General features: G+C 41.5%; 1 long non-coding RNA gene across 1 annotated transcript; it reads right to left on the reverse strand.

Annotated features, from left to right (window-relative positions):
- Positions 1-646: 646 nt before the first annotated feature.
- Positions 647-19020, reverse strand: LOC125319693. Its single transcript, XR_007200863.1, has 9 exons — positions 18965-19020; positions 15513-15580; positions 13981-14299; positions 13007-13156; positions 11359-11455; positions 8810-8876; positions 6437-6493; positions 2589-2728; positions 647-1015 (listed from the first exon to the last, which is right to left on the reverse strand). It is a non-coding gene; the product is annotated as an uncharacterized LOC125319693 (long non-coding RNA).
- Positions 19021-21414: the final 2394 nt, after the last annotated feature.

A 21414-nucleotide genomic window follows, 5' to 3' on the forward strand; every position in this document is an offset into this window, starting at 1 on the left:
CTTTGAGTTTCCTGGCTTTTATTTCCATGCTCACACCACCACCATAGTATTGTTTCAAGTGGCACAGAAATACAAACACCTGAAAGCAAATTCCAGAGAGCTCGGGCAGATTGTGATCTAAAATAATGCACTGGAGTATCACAGATAGCAGTGAATATTCAAATTAATAATGCAGACCCTTCCACACAGAATAAAAGATGACACTTTAATTTTCACAGTGATCCTAGCTCCTTCCCTTAGTACCTGTGTTTCAACATCTCACAAACAGGCTAAGAGCTGGACAAAATAAAAAAGCTCCTGATTCTGGCCATTCCCCAGTGTAACTGCTACATAATGTCACTGACTTCAACAGATTCATTCTGTTTGTACCTGCGTCTGGTGGTAAAACTGAAGTAAAAACAAGATCTTTATTTAGTGTATAAATGCAGCTGTGTGTTTTTCGCCATATGCTAGAGCTTTGCATTTTACACATTTCCAAACAGTCTGGATTGTAATTTTAAATTCTAAAACAAAGAATTTCTGCATGGTTAGTCAGTACACAGGGAGAAAGAGCACATTTAGTTTACAATCAACAAAGTGTTATGCCTCATCCCGCATAAAACGGAGTTTGAAAGAGAGGTTATACTGGATGGAATTTTTAAAAGAATTAGTGATCTAACTTCAGTGGAAACAGAGCTATGTCAATACCTAAGTGCTGACAATTGCTCTGTTACTGATGTCTATTTAAACCTAGGTTCCTCTAAGGAAAGTGTGAGCTTTTGCAACATCATCAGAAGGCTGAATTTTTTAAATTCTGGAAATTGGTGCCAACAGTTGAAACATTTGAACAACATTTTCCAACAAGACAGCTAATATATAGCTGTTCATAAGAAGTGAATGGAGCATTTGATTGAGTTTGTTCTGTTAAAATACCTGTAGGATGGTGGGAAATCTTTGTGCTCCACGGGATATAATTTCTTCAGTTTTGCTTCTCCTTGTGGCATGGCAGTGATGTGAGCTCGCTGAGGGACAAGCACTGGCAAATGGTAGAAGAAGGATGACAGGGGAAGGGGGCACAGTTAGATCCAATGAGTAGACTGTACAAACACAAAGATAATAGCCACACTGCAAATAGTTTCTAAGAATAACTATTCTTACTTTTGGGTGGTTTGAGATTTCAGGATAGACCCTATGGATTTCTCAAAAACATTTATGCCTCCCAACTCCTTCATGCACAGCAAATATGCTGGCTTATGTGTCCTGTGGAAGGCATGACAGATCTTTGCAGATAAAGCAGTCTCACATGGGACTTCCTGCTTAATTTTATTTATTGATGACTAACACAAAATTTCAGCTACTGATTCAGATACAGAGAGGAAAAAGGCAGACATAAACAAACACTTAGGGAAAGACCTTTCTCCTTCCTTCCCAAGCTCCAGTTAAGCACCTCTCCTACCCCTTCTTTCAATAGCTGTTTCAATCAGTCCCTTTGCCCCAATTCTGTGAAGCACTGGGCAATGTGGACAGTTGGCGTTAGTTTGTAATGGTTCTTTCTGCTCTTCCTCACTTCTTACTCATTTTCCTCCACTGCTTCTTGCCTTACTATTCCACTGCTTCACAGTGAGTCCTCCATGTGCCAGTTTCCTACAGGGTGTCCCTTCTTTGGCATGGAGTGGCTCCTTCCAAGACTGTCTCCCTTCCTTCCATCTGTCTCCTCCACTTCCTCCATTTCACAGATATCCTCATGTTTTCTCCAGTGTCTCCTGTCCTAGGGGCTGCTCTTTCTAAAATATGTTTGAGCAGAAGTGCCATGTGCTGCTTTCACCTAGCTGAGGTTTTGGCATGCAGTAGGTTGTTTTCATCTCTTTCAAACTGGCTGACAGCAGCCGTAACTGGCACAGGGGAAGGAGTTCATGCCCTCTTCCCTTGCAGCTTCCAATACTAAAGACCTGCCCAATATGCAGTTTTCATGACATGCACTTTCAGATAAGACCTGATCCTTTGTCTTTTTCCAAAGGCCAGTCTTCTCCTTCCACCCATTCCCTCGTTACATTGACTTTGAACAAGCAGCCCACAGTAGGGTCCAAGGCTGGGTGGAAGGGAAGGCTACAGACCTACAGAGGGACGGTTAGCTGTACCAATTACTGAGAGGTCAGAGGACATGTAAATTGCTGGTCATGGAAAAGACATTATGTAGTGGAATGAAGGGGTGGAACTGAAAATAGGAAAACACGCTGTGTTCTTACAGGAGGAAGTGAGGAGGAAGTTGTTTCTTTGTACTTGTAGCTTCTACAAGGCAAAACACACCATTGTTAATTCTATGAGGTTGATGTTTCCTAATGTCAGGATACTACAGAATCCTGTGGGCTTAGGCAAGCACACCAAGAAATGTCTTGGTATAAACCAAAGGTATCTATGACATGTTTCAGCAATAAAGAAAGTCACAGTTTAATACACCTTTAGCTGTCAGCTTTTAAGAGATTTCATCTGGAAATCCATGCCCTTTTTAGCCCTAGATGATCTAGTTTGGACTAAATTCAAGCAGGAAAGACAGCAGGTTAGCAATACTTCCATTAAAAAACCCCTACTTTTCAGAGAACTTGGCTCACCTCTTTTTTTACTTGGCATTCTTGTTGCAGAAACGTAGCTTTGAGATTCCTCACTCTTATCTTTGGGATACACACTGAAGATTATTCTGTATTTCAAGCATCTGTTCTGTCTTGGTTTACTTTCCTTTGATTTGAAATACCTGATTCAGAGGATAGTGACAGCTTTTGTAAGGTCTTCTTAGAAAAAGCTTCCTAACTTTTAGAAAGAAGCAATTGCATTGTTACTACTTTATAGCAATCTAGGCTCTCACTCAACATCCTAACATGGAAGTGTGAGTCACTCCAGCCTGGTTTGCAGCCCAGTGAGTACAAGTGACTACATCATGCTGTTTACTGCAACCTTCCACACACACTTTTCTTCCCATCCTATTTACAGAAGAAAGTAGGTAATAGAGTTGCTGTTTAGTTATTGCACCTGCAAAGAAACAGAAGGTTTAAATACATCCCCCACTAAGCCCTGCAGTGCGGAAGCTTTGAAGTGCTTATCTGTGCCATGAGAAGAAGTGAATCTGGGAAGTTTCTGCCTTCCAATCAAAGAATATTGCAGGCCTGTCCCAGCGCCTGACGAAGACAAAAGAGCTTGTGCTCATCCTCTCCATCTTTCAGCATAAACATAGTCTTCAAACTGGCAGCAGTCGTTAATAAGGTGGTTCTATGTCCTTTAAATAAAATATACTGTAGCTCAGATATGAGCAAGCTACGGTTTAAGCAGCTATGAGAGACACTTTTTAATGTTATCTTGTGTTTAAAAGGGTGATTTAAAAGCCATCTCTCATGTGGGTTATTTGCCAGATAACTGACATTGTTTTAAGAAGAAAGACCATCGCTACAAGCATTGCCTTGTAATTTCTCACAAACACTTAACATTAATGTAAGTAAAATTACATCTGCAGTTAGCTGTAGAAACTAGGGTGCTGTGAAGCTCATTGTTAACAAAATTAATATTTTTTAGATGTAAAATACACATGCAGCCAAATACTTAGGTGTTAAAAATTCTTTGACTTTGACAGAAATAAACTGATTTTCCCAACCACGGACCTAACCTATAGTTTGAAGAGCAAGGAAAATATGTAGAGTTGCCAATTAAAATACTGGAAGTTTATATAAGGTAGCAATTTTAATTTGATATGAAGTTTTTCTTTTCTCAGATTCCCCAGATGTGTACTTTGTAATGGCATGCAGCAGGAATGTTTTTTTAATGTTTCACCCTTCCTCTGTGCAATTGTCTATCTTCTAAAAATTAGCCCAAAATAGAAATTCTGCGAAAATATTTCAGTGTGCATTTGTAGTGGGTTGAAAAAAAAAAACGGCACAGCATTACATGTGTCTTGCCAGACAGGAATACAGGGATAGGCTGGCCTGCATGAGCCAGGGTTTCTGTGCCAGCCATGGAACTGGATGGACAGCTATGCAGAATGTTAAAGTTCAATATGAACTGCTTCAAAAATTCTGCACTTCATCTCCTGTTATAAATGTATATGCTAATAATATCCCCAGTGCATGGAACAAGGAAGCAAAAATTCATCACAAAACAGAAATGAAGCCTAGTAGATGTAGATCCTGATCAAATGCAAAGAAAGCCCCATAAAAGGATGCAGTATATTTTCATCCAACCTCAGTTTAAGTACTGATGGATGAATCTTCATGGATCAGCCAGGCTATAAACTTCACCAAATTAAGCCCTTGAGATATAAGTTAAAATGGTCAATTACCCAAATTTCCTTGAGGTCAGCCAAATGTCATTCCACATCAGTTGCATTACTTTAGTTTCTTAAACTTTTTTTTTTTTTTAAAGATCAAAAATTGCCTGTTTAAGATCCTTAATCAATTCTCATGGAACTCAATACAACTTTTTCCTGAATAAGGACTCTTACATTGTGTTTGTACTACAAAAGCTTCAGCCTTTTATATAAACAGTGTATATTTGAGCAGCCCAATTAAGTCAGTGGAGATATGCACCTGGGATTTTGACTGCATGTGCTGGCTATAGATTTAAATGGAGATAAAGTCAGTCCCTGATTAACAAAACTTCTTTCACCCACAGCTTTGGAGCTGCAGACAACAACATTAGTGGCAAAGGGGATAAGTTTTAGGAAGTGATGTTTTTCCTTCACTAGATAATGACATTCCAGAAAGGAAGAAAATGCACCATCATGTGTTCAAAACCAGTCTGTGAACCAGAGGGAAAGACAGGACAGAACTAGCCCGTAAGTGTACTGCTTGCTTCAGCGCCAGCATGACCAGAGGCCGTGGAGGAAAGTGTGCTGTCCCTCACCTCCAGTCTTAAAAGTGACACTCAGAGCAAGCTATCCTCAGGCCCTGGAAGGTTTTATTTACCTAGCCTCACTGCAATACACAGGTCAGTGAGCCTTGTGGCCTCCACACAAGCTAAGCTATGTTTTCAGGCTCTCCAGCAGCTTCCCCAGCTCACACTGTATCCCTCATGGAGCTGGAAGGGTGCCTCAGTCCTTCTGACAGCATCCCATACAACTGCAGAATGGGTTGGATTGGAAGGCACCACTGGAGGTCATCTAGTCCACCATCCCTTCCCTCCGCAGGGTCCCCTTGAGCATGTCATTCAGAAATGTCTCCAGATGACTTCTGAATACCTTCACAAAAGGACTCTGCAACCTCTCTGTGCAACCTGTGCCCATGTTTATGAGAAGGGAGGATAAAGTCCTCTTGTCTAGCATAAATTACAGTGCCCTCAAAGGAAGAGTCACCCTTTTTTGCTGTTGTCAAAACCATATCCTCCTCCCATCTCCTGGACTCTACTGAGCTCATGAGTACCCCGCATTACTGAGCTTTTTTGTGTCCATGCTTACAAGCAAGGGACTGCTTTCCAGGAGGCAAGAACCACCTCTTTTACACTTCCTTCTCACAGAGAAAGGACTGAGACCAGGTTTTGCTTCTGTTCTCTTTATACATCTGCAGAAATACATTCAGAAAGTGGCCTTTAGAGGTGTCTTCTTCAAATCTTGCCTTTCCACAGACATCAAGAAAAACTCAATGCAGAATGATGCACTTCTATTCCAACTCAAATCTTTCCAGAGCTGCTTAGAACTGCCAGTTGATTTCCATGCTTAGAGACCTGCAGTCTTCTCTGTAGAGCCTAACTTGTTTTCCCCTCACTTGATTGCTCAAATTGAGGTTTGCTGTTGTTGCACATTAAACAATCAGGCAACTTTTGAGTTCTGACAGCTGTTACATTTTGCCCCATTAAAATATCTGCACTTTCTGACTATTTCCAGCACTTTTATCAAGGCAGAGAGTTTGACCTCTACATTCTTTAGCTGCTTGCAGGCATCTGGGGCTGGATCTAGGGTGCGGACAGCTTGCTCTGCAGACACAATCCTGTTCCTGTCTTCAGGATGGGCCAATTCCTACTTCTGCACATTGTGTCATAATATGAAGAACACGTATCTCTCTCTGTGTCTGTTAATTGTCACTCTAGCACCTGCAGCAAAAGGACAAAGTCAAATTTAACCTTCCCTGGTGCACCTTCAACCCTCCCATCCATTACTGTGGGATCTCATGAGGTAGTTGGAGAGCCTAATGCTGTTGCTGCATTAACCTGCCCCCAGTGTTGTTGCCAGAGTCTGTGCAGCCCCTAGTCAAGATATCAACAAACTTCCTGGGGATTTGATGGACTAACAATCTATCATGCCTTTCCACAGAGGCTCCAGTGCCTAAGCTATGCCCTTTTCATTCCTGGCCAGTTTCCCTCTTTACACCATGACATGCCCAAGTGAAATATTGCCTTGTGATTGTCCAGCATCCAGACTCACTGACTTCAGTATCCAGATCCTGCCCCTCCCTCAAAAGAGGCTCTTTCTGTTTCTCTCTACCTTAGAAGACCTTCTTCTCACTTTGGTGCTTCTGCTTCAGCATATTCCCACCTGGCCCTGTTTGGAGAAGGACAAAACAATCAACCTCCATTTCTCTGTCCTCATGTCTTTACACAGTCATTCTCTCCTGTTGCACATGCTGCTGGACATGCTAGACAGACCTTCCATAAAAAATAGTAATTCTGGGGCTTCTTATTTCTCCTATTAGCTATTTCCTCCATTTTGTAAGCATCAGAGTATCACTCATAATTGTACAGGATTTAGCTATCTTTGCTGACTCTACTACCTTAAAAGGAAAAAAAATACTCTGGTCATTTTTTCCTCCAAGTCAGGATCTACTAGATCAGGCCTTTCCCAGGCAGCCAGTAAAATATTTTCTTCTTCTTGAGAAAAGCCATGTCTTCAGCATCAGCCCCATCAGAATTACAGAGCAATGAGATACCTGTTTGTTTTTCTTGATAGCTGTAAAACCTTGTTCACTTTCTTATTGCATATTCAGGGAAGAATTTTATTACAATTGCTGTATTCTGTGATCTCTGTCCATGCTGCTCCCTAAACTGCTCATCAGTATTGACATTTATATCTTTCTAAAAGCAGTTATGATCAGGGACAACCTTTTTGACTAAGATTTCCAGGACTTCTCTTTAGTAGTGGGTAATCTACTGAGTCACTGTAGCCTGCCAGGAAGAAATCTGTAGTGAAAATGATTCCTAGCAATCAGTTTTCCAAAGAGATATATAAAGGAATGGAAGGCACGAGGAAACTGGATATATAGTGTTAAGAGGAGGGGATGCAGACCATACAGAAAGATGCAAGACAACTTTTATTTGTCTGCTATCATATAAAGCTCTCCCAAGATTAGCCATAAGATAAACATGCATTCTAGGGTTTGGCATATTTTACTTTCTTTATTAAAATCAACTAAATATTACCTTGACAAATTTTTGGAATCCAAGTGCCAGTAACAGTGTTACCTCATAAGAAGCTATGATCAAGAAAACTATATATGAAACCTATACTATCTCATTTCTGTAAAAACATCTTTTTCCATTAGTGTCCTTAATATTTTCTATGTCATATCTTATGGCAATCTTAGAGAGGTAGGAGTTAATATAGCTTTGTATAGCTCTCAATATAACTTCAGTGTTCACACACATATTTAACACATGGTTGTGATCGCTTTTAGAAATGAATTAGTTGGACTTGTATGTCTCTTCCATTCCTGCAGGATTCTATTCCCTCTAAGCATACACTGTTCAGATTAAATGGGTGTTACTTCAGTAGTTTAACTTCAGATACAGAGTTTGTTCACAGAGTATTTTTCATGTTGAACCAGGCCCATCTAGGTATTATACATTTTCTTTTCCCCATTCCATTACCACTTTTTGGTCAGAAAAAGACAAGAAACGACATGGACTCCTGTTAAAATACAGAAGGGTTCTCATTTGCAGTAAGTGTTTATCATCCACGAACTTATTCTACAGAAGAAGTTCAGACTCTTCTTCAGATTCAACCTGCTCGCTACTCATTGGGCTCAGTGTGTTTCTCTCAGGACAGAGAAAGATTCTCTGCAGTTCACCTGAATGCTCTGCAGTCCCTTTAGCACATAAAGGTAAAGCAGTTCACTGACTCTGAAAAGTAAACTAAGGCTGGATATTAAATGCTGCCGAGTGATTTAGTCCTCAATTAAGTGCTTGTCCCAATTTTTGCCACTTCAAAAAATCCATTCAGAGTTAAAGGTTCAGAATTTCACTCTTGATCTCCAAGACTGCTTTGGAAATGGTTGAGTTTGGACATTTGGGTTCCATTTCCCTATGTTGTTTTCAGTTCCAGTTAAAGATTTTATAACCCTCTCACAGATGAGTACTTTTGAAGCTACCAACAATCACTAGAATTTCTTTGGGACACTCTAGAGTTACAGGTCTGGAGCCACAATGTCTCACCTGCTTTTGTCTTTTACTTCCACACATTGTACACAATGATTAGGATGCTGTTTAAAGGCAATATTAATGATCTATTTACACATGTTCCAGTATGCATTATAAATAAATCTCTGATAGCAAAAAGCTTATGCAATATTCCTCCATGTTCAATTATGCTTTAGACATATAAACATGTAACACTGCATAGATAATACTGTGCCCTGAATAGATTCCTGTATATAAGATCATATGTAGCAATGTGAGTTGTAGGGTACTACAGCTGGGAAATCTCAGGCTGCGTGGATAGAACAAAGGTTGTAGAAATAACTGGGAAATTCAGTCAGGTTTTGCTGTCCCCCAAATTAGCCTCTAAAAATCGAAGATGGGTTTTCCAGCAAAGTAAGAATGAAAAATTATCTGCTGTCTACAGAATTAAAAAAAAAAGTCTTACCCTGAATTCAGGTATAAAAGGACTCCATCTTCTCCACCTTCTTTGTTCTTTCCTTCCACTGCCCTTGCTGCCATGGTTTCAATGGAATTTAAAACAAACAAATAAGAAAATCTAGGTAGAGCTAGAAAGAATGTGAGACAGCAAACGGGAAACACATTGAGAAGCACAAATTCTTCATTTTTGCATCAGCCACAGATCAGAGCTTTCAGAGAATAATTACCAATGTTTTTTATTAGTTCTGTCTAATTAGCTTGTTCTTTGTTAGCTTGTTACTTGTGGACACATAGAAACAGCAGTGATTGGTGGATGCAGTGTGACCCTGCCTACACAAGAACAAACTCCTTCCAGAGGGGAAAAAAAAAAAGATTTTTTTTTTCCCCCCCAAGGGTTTCTTTGGGGCATTTTTCAAGGAGAAGTGAGCATCCTCTATGCGTTGAGCAGCTTGGCTACTTTTGCGCCAGTGCAAGTGTGTCCCTGAAGGCTACAGCAGGATTCTAGCCCTTCCTATAGGCTGCTGCTCTTAGAAATGGACTGCAAGCTACCACAGAAGGACAGTAAGAGCAGGAATCCATCTTGATTATTATCTTTATGTTAGTGTATCTTTAATTCCCTCACTGTGTCAACCCATGGCAATTTTTCACCCTGTACTCTGAGGAAATTTGGCTAACTATGCTATTAGGAAAAGTTTATGTTTGGTAGATCCTACTTTGGAAAAACATGGTGGAAAAAAATTACTTCTTAAGGGATCTTCCCACTCTGTCTTTCCATGTTACTATCCCTGCAAAGGAACAGAGCATAACTGTTAAGTACACCTGCACACTGCTACATCACCATCACACTCAGCTGCACACACAAGGGAGCTGGAGGGGGTGTCAAGCCAACTGGATGGCTGGATGCCCTGTTCTCACAGGAAAATATACAGTAAAAAAAATCCTACCATGTGGTAACTTGGAGGGGGACCAGCAGTCAGGAGTTTTGTGTCACCTCCTCTGTGGAAGGTATCTTTTCAGCTTTATACCGGCTAGCGCTTGTATTTCAATGCCTTAGAAAGCCTTGAGCAGCCTTGAGAGGTAGCAAGGGCAATCTAGCACTTTAGTAGCTCTAAAATCGGTACCTGAATCAGCTGCAGAGCAAATACCATCAGCAGAAGCAAAGAGGGAGAAATATAGCTCCCTGCTCGCTCAATTCCCTGCAGTTAGAAGCTTTCAAATGAGACAGACAACCAGAGATGTTCACAGGAAAGTCGCTGAGCGGAGAGAGAGAGCGGAGCCTCCCCTCGACCATCTTTTATTCGGAGAAGGGGAAAGGGGCGGACTGGGGGCGGACCTGGTGAGCGGCCAGTCACACACTGCTGAAGAGTCTGAGTTACATTTGGCTTTGCCAGCGCTTGGAACAAAGGAGCTCAGAGCACATGGGCAGGAGCACGTGTCTTTGGGAGGGGGAGGGGAAGCTCAGAACAGGCAGCAACACTCCTCCTTTTGCACATATCTGCCACCTTGGGAATGTCAGAGTAAATCTACTGCTTGCTGTCACTGCTATCAAAGCTTTATGCAAGCCACTGCATTTCAGGTTAAGATTTTCCAGCAGTACAGGAGTCACTGGCTCCCCCACCAACTAGAACTGATTCTGGAGACAGTGCTGTACGCAGGTGCTCTCCCTGTTTTGGTAGTTAACCAGCACAAAAAACCAGTTTGATATATGGAATTCATCTGTTTGGTATTAGCATGTAATAGAAGTTAAACATACCTCTTTGTCACTTCAAGTCTGCATTTCTTGGCCACTTAAAATTCTAGAGAACATCCTCATTGACCAATTTTCTGGCATGTGTCTAAGATTTGAGAACATGTGGTCTTGTATGCCTAAATTGTTTGCTGTGGAAAACTGGTGAAGAAAAAGTAAGGCTGTTTTTATAAAAAACAGCAACTCACGCTAAGATTAGTTCAGTTTGTTAGAGCATGGTGCTAATAACAAAAAGATTTGTGAGTCCAATCCTCATATGGGGCATTTACTTAGAAGACTTGGACTTGATGATCCTTCTGGGTCCCTTCACTTCCAACTCAGAATCTTCTGTGAAGTAAACTCTAGTTTTTAACCTGTGTCTTCAAATATCAATAGTAATATACATTGCACTAAACGACATGTTCCCTTACACTCTGAGTTATCACAAATCCTGCATACACTTATTTTACCTATACTTTAACAAGAATCTCAAAACCCTGGTTCTTCCAGCTTTTTGTTCCTGGGACTAATTTGCAGACATCCAGTTTTTGTGTTTGCATCTTTTCACTTACAGTCCCTGGCACCTCCAAGGAGGATGTGAACTGCCGGCAGCTAAGCTCTGACTTGCTGTTTGTATTCTGTGCCGTTTTGGCAGCAGTGGTACAGAGCAGATGGCAGGCTTTTCTCCTTTCTTTAAGATGCACCGACTGACTTGGAGCTGTGGATGGCCATGAGGCAGAGGCTGAATGCAACCAGTGTAGGAGAGAGGGGCTGCAAAGCAACACACAAATGACCCCACTTCTGACACTTCACACATCACTGTCACTCACCTCTGAGTCAAGTTCCTCCCTGCTGCTCTGGAGAAGAGAAGTGATTCTGTGATATCAGTGGACACCAGCTACAGACAAAGTCAAGTTGTGCTCAGCTCTATATAAACACAAAATAAAGGAGAGGACAAAAATAAGCCTTTATCTTTCAACAAAACCAAGTTTAAGTTCAGTTGCTAAACTGCTGGTGAACTTCATTTCAGGCTTTCATATATTCATGCATCAAGAAGACAGTATTTTCTTCTAATTGGAAGTAACAGTTTCATCTGCCCCAATATTACTACTGATTTATATGGATCTGCATTAGAGAACCTGGGCCTCACATGCATATTAAAGGAAAAACCTTTTCAAAACTATTTGTCAAACCAATCTAAGTGAAAAACTTCCTTCTGCCACATAAAAATGGCGTCCAAATCCTGCATGCCTATGGCTGCATGACAATATTAGCTGTGATTAAAAATTAATCTCTCATAGCAAAGTTTGTGCTTCTAAATTTTTCATGAGCTTAATTAATTACTCACATGTTTAATGAGCTTTAAATAAATGGATGACTCCTCATCTGTTGGTGTTATTGCAACTATTCAAATTATGTGGAGCACCCTGTTTTTTCTCTTTGACAAGACTGGTTTCTAAACCATCAAATCAATATTTATCCTGAGGAAAAATGTAGTACCAAAGCAAATATCAACAAGCTTCCATGTGAACAGAGAGAGAATAACTAATGTGATTTATTGTTTATGCCAGTTCAGCCCTCACCCTCCCTTACACTTTCCTCCTACCTTCTTCCCCGCAAAATGAATTTCTTTTCTGCGTATGCCCAGCTTGTATAAACATCCCTCACCAGTTAATAGAAGCACATAAAGCTGGACTCTGTGAAAGGATAAACCAGTGTGCCCTTAGCTACATCACATCATTCCAGACCAGTGTGAAAGACTGGCTTATATACACGGGGAGTTTACTTTTTGAAGTCAGCAAATCACTGAATTGCTGGGACAGGCTGAAAATATGTCTTAATTACTGCAAGACATTCCTCCACCTCCATAGACCATTATATTGCTGGTTTAAACACAAACTGACTCAGAGCTTGTCTACACAAGGAAGTTACTTCTTAGTAAGGACGAAAGTTAATTTACGGCTGGGTAATCTTCTCCTGTGGACACATTCAGTGTGCATGAAATAAGCTACTGCTCATTCAAGCTTTAAGTGAATATTTGCTCGGGATTCAACCCCTGAACACTATCCAATTCAATGTAGATCAGACCTGTGAGACCTAGTGAAGACTAATCAGCTGACCATACTGAAATATGCAGTTTTAAAAAAGTGATGAAATAAGCTAGAAGAAAACCATGGCATTCCTTCAAAGTTATGTTTGTTACCCATAGTAATCTATTCTTGATATGCCTCTGCAGCTTGCCAAACAGTTGGCAGGTTAACTGCTTGAAAGGTAACTCCTAAGCAGCCTAGGCAAAGGCTCTTGTTATATCACAGGTGCACAGGTACATACGAGGTGCATTCTGCTGTTAGTCAGGCAGCTGTTAACAGAACCGTTACATTTTCAAAGGAAAATGAAGCCTTCCTGGTGCTTCATTTCCTTTTCCATGCTATGCTGCAAAATCCATTGGCCTTCTACCATTCCTTTCCTAAAACTTACCTCAGGATTTCTTTGTCAACTGAACTCTTCTTACTGGTCCGGCTCTTCTATTTTCAGCTTAACTGTTCTACCCATCAGCTCTTCTCTTTTCTGTCCAATTTGATGTCCCATCCTTTCTGACTTAGCACTAAGGCAAGCAGTTAAACTTTCCTGAAACATAACAGAATAAGACCAGTACTCAGTGGGAAGTGGATAATTTCAAGACATGGTAGCATGGTCTGAAGATACCTCTCTTCCAGTTGTATCAGTTACAGAGAAGTTTTCATTCTTACCCAGAGCAACTCATACAATACTTAGACATGGAAACATTAAATTAGCATGAATTTTGACTTCACTTTTTTGGTCATTGCATATGCATCACAAGTGAAGTCTAGTTCCAATCCTAGCTAAGCTGCTGAGGAAATAGACAAAAAACAAGTTAGAATAATCTTATTTTCATATAGATACGGGCCTTAATTATTGCTTTTTAAAATAGAGGTCTGGAATCATGAGGGTAATGGTCTGACAGCTTCAAAGTATGTAGACTTAGATTTCATGAACACTTTGCACATGGGGGTGCCTTTCTGAGTGATCTGTAAGTAATAAAAGATAAAGCTTGAGCTCTCTTGCCAACACTAGACTGTGACTAGCACAAATTCTTAGAGTTCCACACAGAGCACCTATGATTCTGTGATTTGCATGTACATTTAGACGCAAAAAAGACAGAAGAAGCTGTCTGATATAAATTACAATGAACATAATCTGATTTCTTCTGCTGTGAAAGCCATGGTACAAGCGAGCCCTAGGCATAGTGCAGATCCCTTAACAGTGTGTAAAAGAAGATGGGTTTAGGTCTATCCTTCACAGAGACCCTCAGTCCCCTACAACCTTACTCCTGACAAATAAAAAGAAACCAGAACCAAAACCAACATTTTGCCCAGGCTACACAAGGGAAATTTAAAAATAATACAAAGAGGAAGTTCCAAATAACTTACCGGAAGAAATGAAAGGATATTATGTCCCTTCTGTTCTAAAAAAACAAAAGTGCACATGCACTTTAAAGCGTTGGACAAGGCCACTGTTTTTGAAAAGCAGAGGAGGTGCAGTTGGAGTTTGGAACTGTAGGTCTTTTTCCCCTTCTCACAGGGACTTCAGGTACCGATGCATTTCAGAACTCAGAGGGTAGCAAAGGCTCCACTGTAGCAGACAAAGCTGAAAATGCTGCTGTTCTTGGGTGAGATTTTTTTATTATTTTTGACAGCCTCTTTAGTTGTTTTTCTGACAGTGACTGAGCAGAAACATGTTGAATGCTTCCTAGAATTGGCAAAGACATGCAAAGCAAATTAATTTTTTCTGTTTGGTGTATGTATGAAACAAAAAATGTTATGCTGTTAAATGCAAAACATTACTGTCACCAAAGGTTTGGCCACCATTTAAGATGGCCCTATGACCTAGAAATGGACAGAACTTCTCTTACAAAGTGTGTATGGCTACTACTGCAACAAAAACGTAGCTTTCTGTCAGTGAAGAATCATCCTGACAGACAACCTTTGTAATCAATATTACCCATATCCTCAGCCAGAAGTCAATATCCTTCTTTATATGCGGGAATGACAGAAAAAAGCTTCACAGAATAACAGAATAAGTAGAGTTGGAAGGGACCCTCAAGGATCATTGCAACTCCTGGCCCTGCACAGGATCATCCCCAAGAGTCACACCATGTGCCTGAGAGCATTTTCCAAGCATTTCTTAAGCTCCATCAGCCTTGGTACTGTGACCACTTCCCTGTTCCAGTGTCCAACCACGCTCTGGGTGAAGAACCTTTTCCTGATATCCGACCTAAACCTCCCCTGACACAACTTCAGGCAGTTCCCTCTGGTTCTGTCACTGGGCACCAGAGAGAAGAGATCAGTATCTGCCCCTCCTCTTCCCCTCATGAGGAACTTTCATCTGTTTCTTCCTTCAGGCATGTTCAGGTGAGGCAATTTGTACTGGTACCAAAACATCTCCACAAAACCCTTCCCTTCTTTTCTTTTCAGGAAGTGGATTTTGCCCTACATTCTGCAAAGTTCCAGGTGACTCCAAGGGGGACACAGCTGTACAAGATGCTTGTGTACTTTACTGTAACTCTTCTTAGCATGTTAGAGGTCAATTCAGAGAACTGCTTCAGTAGCAAGACAGGAAGGCCAAAAATCACTCATGAATAGAGAACCTCTACATTGTTTATTAAATAGGATCACAGTATGCAGTTCAGCAGTCAAATCCAGACTTCTTGCATCTGTTTGCATTCATATATTTGTTACTAATATCAAGCCTGGAAAAATGTATATACTTCACCTTTCTTTTAATGCCACTGACATCAGCACATAAGACAATTCTCCTACCCATGTTCTGCATTTGAACTATATCAAGCACCACATTTAAGATTCCTATGTCATATAATGAGGTAATGTAAAGGCAGGAACAATGTGTATCCCTCCTGCCACAACAATTGAATAGAAAAAGGAAGAGCATACATTAAACTTACAAATGGTGTTTCGGTGGCATGGGCACTCTACCTTCATTTAATCAATCCAGTATTTCCTTTAGGAATACCTGAAATAATACAATTCCTGGTAAGGTATGATGAGCTGTGATGGCTTCACACCAGTGTCAAGATCACTGAAATCAGGGGAACAAAAAGAAGGCTTGAAACTGCTTGATAAGGTCTGTATTGCATTGCAGGTTTTGGGATAAATTAAAAGACAAGAGGTTCAGACATATGATTCAGAATTTTGTTCAGTTCAACATTAAAATGTCTAATTTATATTTTTTAATGGCAATCAGAAGAAAGAAAATTACCAGGCATGTCCCACACATTTCCAACTCCTAGATAGCTGCATTTATTGTCTTTAGACTACTCAACCTGCTGGGATTGTAAAGCTGGTCCCAGACCCAGGCAAAGGCTTTCAGTTATTGCTAACAGGTAACCATATAAAAAATAAGAGAACAGCATTTCTTTTACACAGAAAGAATTGTTACTTACATAGTGCCCAGAGCATGCTACAGGCTCCAAAGGGAAAGTTAAATAACGAACATATGATGTAAAGCAATAATCCTGCCCTTACTGAAATAAAAATGAATGTGCTTGTTTCCCTAGGCACAGGGCTTGTCTCCACATTCATTTTGCTACTGAACTAGCCACGTGTTTTTAAATTGCTATGCTGCAGAGGTTTGTTTTGTTTAGTTTTCTTTCAGTATTAAACCTCTCAATTCCTCAGCCATAGAACAGGAAGAGATTATTGAGTTCAGCACAGCTCTTGAAGTCAAAAGGAGTTACTTCTCCAATAGGAGGGCTTTTGTTCAGAGCACAAGACTGTTTAGACAGTGTAGATCTGTAAGTTGTAAGGAACAGTTAGTGCCAGAGAAATGAGCTTGTTCATTGCGCTCATCAGTGTATGTTACTATTTTGGCATGAAAAAAGAAAAGCTGCACAGTATTAATAGAAGAATTATTTACAAGGTAAGACACATCCACAGCCAAGTTTCTGCAGTTCACTGCTACTTCAGGCCTGTACAGTGCCAATGATTGTGCTGACAAACCCCAAACAGTAGATGGGCATGACCAAAAGACATTCTTTGAACGCTCTGCTCTTGCAATTGAATGCAAGTGCATGCGTGCTTGCAGTCTCTCAATCCACAGCATCTGGGTGCACATTGTGGGAATATCTGAGCATTTAAAGCAAATTTAAAGGGAGCTCAGTTGAGAAAAGTACCCAGATTTCTCTCACTTACAGAGAAATGTTCACCACTTAGTTTAATCATACATTGGACAACCATTTGAGAACAAAGAAACAGAGAACTCCATTTTTCTGAGAGAGGAAAGTTTATGTTACAACAATTGACTTCCACTTATCTTGTTTTTGACTTCAAATTCTTCATATTTTGCTCTATTATTTTACCTCCATTCTGATGCAAAAGCATTTATTATCATTTAATTTATTACATGTGATAGTTGCCACAACACATTTTATTGTCTGTACTTAGTAACACGTAAGACTTCCAGCTAGTAGTCATGTACCATGTAAGCACCAAATATGAAGACAGTTATTGCAGCATGTAAGAATTTTTCACATACCTGAAGCACTGTATTTTCAGACTGTGAACTTTTATAGAAAATTAAGTCTCTTTAGTTCCATACCCAGCCTCATATATTTCATAAAATCATTTCAGAAATCTATTTATAAAATCCTAGTTACATGACTGAAGTCTTAATTTCAGCTTGGAGAGGCTAATGGCGATATTCTTGCTAACGGGGAAAAAAATCTGTCTAAAAAATCCCACATTTGAGATAAGAATGTGTCATTCTAGTTCCTAACGCTAAATTCCTAATTCTCCAAAGGAAGCTGAAAATGAACACTTAAAGAGCCTAACTGCTGTGTTTACTGCACAGGACTTCGACATGAGGTATAATTGGAGTTCTTGCCTTTGTAGGCCAGCTAATGAATATTCCATTAAACAGGACTTCAATTACACTTGCAAGGAAACTGAATTGGAAATCTGTGCTATTTTTAAAGACAATGCAGCTTACAATAAAATTCCAGCTCAACTGGCTTAGTTTCCAAGCTGAAGAGACCTGTCCAGTCTTGTCAGAAACATCATAGGGGCATCAGCTTTCTACCATCCAGTATAAAACATCCTTCTGAAGAACAGCTCTCTTGCAGTTTAAGCTGTCTAAATTAGAAATGTAAAACCATCTTAAAATACAGTAGGACAGGAATGATGTTTGAAAGTGCTGTGCATCTACCTGCTTTTCAACACAATCACTGTGAGACGGATTGGGAGATGCACTTGCCTGAAGCACAACATTTTCCACTGCTGCAGTCTGGGATTGCTAGCTACAAGTCTGAGTCACCACTGAAGTGACACAAGGAGGGACAAAGAGTAAGGGCAGATGAAAAGAATGGAAAGGAAGCACAGAAAATACAAACACTCACAAGCACAGACCCAGAAGACAATCCATGACAGGCAGGGTCTTTTGAAAGTGACTGCAATACTAGCTTTGGAATGCTAGTCTTCAAAAGATTGTTTTATCTACACCAATTTTAGCTTGTAATTCTGTCCTCCCAACCATGCTGACACTTCTTTTAAGGTATAAAAACTGTTTTGTCACTGGTGCACAAATCTACAAATCTACAAAGCTGGTGCACAGCTACTACAAAATTCAGGAGACAATAAAATTGTGTGAATAATTGTAAATCAGACAATCTAATTATCCCGCTAGAGACACAAAAATTACTGCTTTAGTAAACTTTGTATTTTAGAAAGTCAGAAGATTCACTTTTATGTTTAACGGGCCCCAGACAGTTCAGTACTTAGTAAACAGCAATTGTGCAGTTTCCCTTAAATATCCCTGAAGTGAAAGAAAACAAATGCAGGTGGAAAATCCACATCAACAGCTGTGGGCAATGCAAGAGGAGGGGGAGGGGAAAACAACATCAAAGACTATAAACCTAATAGAATGGTTACTTTCCTACCACCTCCCTTCACTTCCTATAGCAAATCAAAATATTTCTCCTCATTGTATTTGTGCCTTTTTGCAGTAGAGGGATGACCAGTAAACATCTTAATCAGCAACCTGGTAACAACAGAGTACAGAGAGAAAGAGGGAGAGAGAGAGAAGCCAATCAATGCTTTAGAAGTGGAGAGAAGAAAGTATGTAAGGGGACAATGGATGGGATTCCAGTGAAAAACACACATAAAAACCCCCCACAAAATGGGGGAAAAACATCATAAGCGTTTATAGCAAATCACAAAGCCACTTCTAAGAGTGAGGAGACATTCTTCCTCTTTATTGCTTAATTTTACATTGCTGTCCAATATAGTGGTTTCTGTGAGTGTATGCCACAGCTTAAATAGCTAAATAGGAGCAATCTGTACCTCATAAAAGGATAAAAATATTCGTTCATTTATTTTGTGTTTAATGACAAACTGTACTTACATTTCCTTTATGGAGCGTTATACAAAAACCATGAACATGTATTATGTTACAAATACTCACAGCATTAAATTTCCTTCAATTTGGTCTCTTCTAGACCAAAGGAGAATTGTTGTGTTGTCCTTTGAGAGCTTATCCTTCTGTTAAGACAGTCAAAAAGAAAAAAGTAATTACAGTGTCAGAAATATCTACAAACACTCCTGAAACTGAGCTAGAAGTCCCCATGGATAATCCTTATCTTCAGTTCACAGGCCACTTAGGGTCACCTTTACCATTCTTTACAGCATTGTCCTTGAAACATAGGTAGGAACAGCCATGTTGTAACTACATACAATAAAAAAGAACAAACTCCTCACCTGATTTTCCTGGCTAATGAGCACAGGGTAAATTTATGGAATTAATACAAAAGGCCAAATTGAGACTGGGTAAATTTTACCTACAGGAAGCATGTATTTAAGCCTCCTCAAGCACAAAATGCAACCCAGCTGCAGGATTCACATGTCTGGTCTCAGTAAACACATTACAGTGTACTTATTTTAGCTCTTTTAAAAATTGCGGTGCATGGCTCACCACTGTGGTTTTAACACTGTAGAGATATCCAGCTCTTAGAGAGTGAGCAAACATTTCAGTTCGCTCATAGAAAAACCTCAGAAAAGTATTCTTTTTACTGTTTTCTCCATCTTTTACTGCAAGCTCAGAAAAGAATGGTTTGGTGTTGGCCTGGAGGTTTTGTAAGTCTCTTTTGAGCACTTATGGTTGATCCAAGATCAAAATTCTCAGTAGCAGTAATCCTTTCATGCTAAAATCCATACAGTATTGCTGCAAGCTTTGTGCCCAACAGAAGAGTCATTCAGGCAGCGTTACCGCTGGGACTACTGAAAATTACTTTGCAAGGTAACTGTGGTGCAGGACGGGTTGGCGCTACGATTTGGCTAGCAGCATTTAAAGGAAATGCAGAAGTATGGCTTACAGGCTCGGAGGCGCTCTGCAGGAGCGGAAAGCGAGCGGCGCAGGCGGCGCACGCCCTGCGGCATTGACCGGCAGTAACCCCGCTCTCAGCCGCCCTCGGCGAGCAGCAAAAGCACGCGCTCCCCTTGCCAGCGCTTGGGATGAGCAAGCTCCAGGGTATCCACAGAGCGAGTCCTGCGAGCACATAACCCTTCGGCTGCAAAATAGGTGGTGGTCGTGGGAGCCGAACTGACGAATGTAACACGCACGGGCTCCTGCTGCACGGGAGAGTCCGCGCCCCTGCTAAGTGACACTGCCATCTGCGTGGCTTCCCGGGGGAAAGGCTGAGGGCCTGGGGGGCACTGGGGTGGCAGATGGGCTCGGGGTGTGTGGCCGGAGGAGCAGGCTGCGGGAGCGCGGCAGTGCTCGGGACTCGGGCAGCTTGACCGGCAGTAACCCCGCGGGGCGCGCAGCCGCCAAGTAGGTGAAAAGTTACTCGGAGTCATCGCCCGCGGGAAGCGCTTCCCCCGCCCCGCCTGGCCCGCGGGGACGGGGGGGCTGCCCGGGGTGGGGGCAGGAAATGCGGGGGGGCAGAACAGCGGTAGAGACGGGGGATGGGGCAACAACGGAACAGGGGGTGCTGGTATCGTAGCACAAAGGAGCCAGCGCCCCCGCCTTCTGCCGATCCTCCTCTCCCGAAAAGCCTCGTTCACGGGAAAAAAAAAAGTGGTTGGTGCGTGAGTTTGCTGGGGAGAAGGAGATGGGCGGGCCGGAGGCCCGTGCCTGCCCTTTCCTGCCCCGAGCCGTCCCGGAGCTGCTGGGATGGGGGTGAGGGGTGCAAAGGGAGCCCTCCGGACAAAAGGAAGCAGTGGTCTGTTTCCACCGACTCCCAACGAACGCTCCCCTCTCGGGAGACCTGCCGCTGGTCCGGGCTGCAGAAGTGTCCCACTCAGACACAATGTGCTGCTGCCGCTCAAACCCAAACCCAGCCCCAGCCTCCGGGCGGCCGCGCACTGCGCCGAACCTGGCAGCAGCTGCGGCCGCCTTTGCTTTATGAGCCGCTCTGTGTAGACCTTTATTACTAGCTGTAAGGCTGTATTTAGTATCTTTAATAAATTATTGGCATTTGAGCAGATTTTAATCTCTAAGGTGACAGAGACAAGACAAACGGCGTGTCTTTAGACTTATTTTTTAGTTGTTTATGATCTCCTTTGAGGAGCTTTGGGTAGTTCATGCTGCAGCTAACCCAGAGAGGCTCTGACCTCCATGTTAGTTTCCAGCGTGTGAAAAACAGTCATTAACTCTCATATACATATAATAGTGTGTGTATGTATGATTATGTATATAATTAGCATCTTAGGTGCTAGACTTCATAGTCCTAAACATGTACCCGGTGGACTGTGGTTAGGGAGTGAAAACCATGCTGGGGAGAGGGGTGTCCCCGGCCAGCTGCTGTGCTGTCGCAGGGCCAGCCAGCAGAGGTGTGACTGGGGCTACGAAGCATC

The sequence above is a fragment of the Corvus hawaiiensis genome, chromosome Z (genome assembly GCF_020740725.1).
Source record: "Corvus hawaiiensis isolate bCorHaw1 chromosome Z, bCorHaw1.pri.cur, whole genome shotgun sequence".
NCBI lineage: Eukaryota > Metazoa > Chordata > Aves > Passeriformes > Corvidae > Corvus > Corvus hawaiiensis.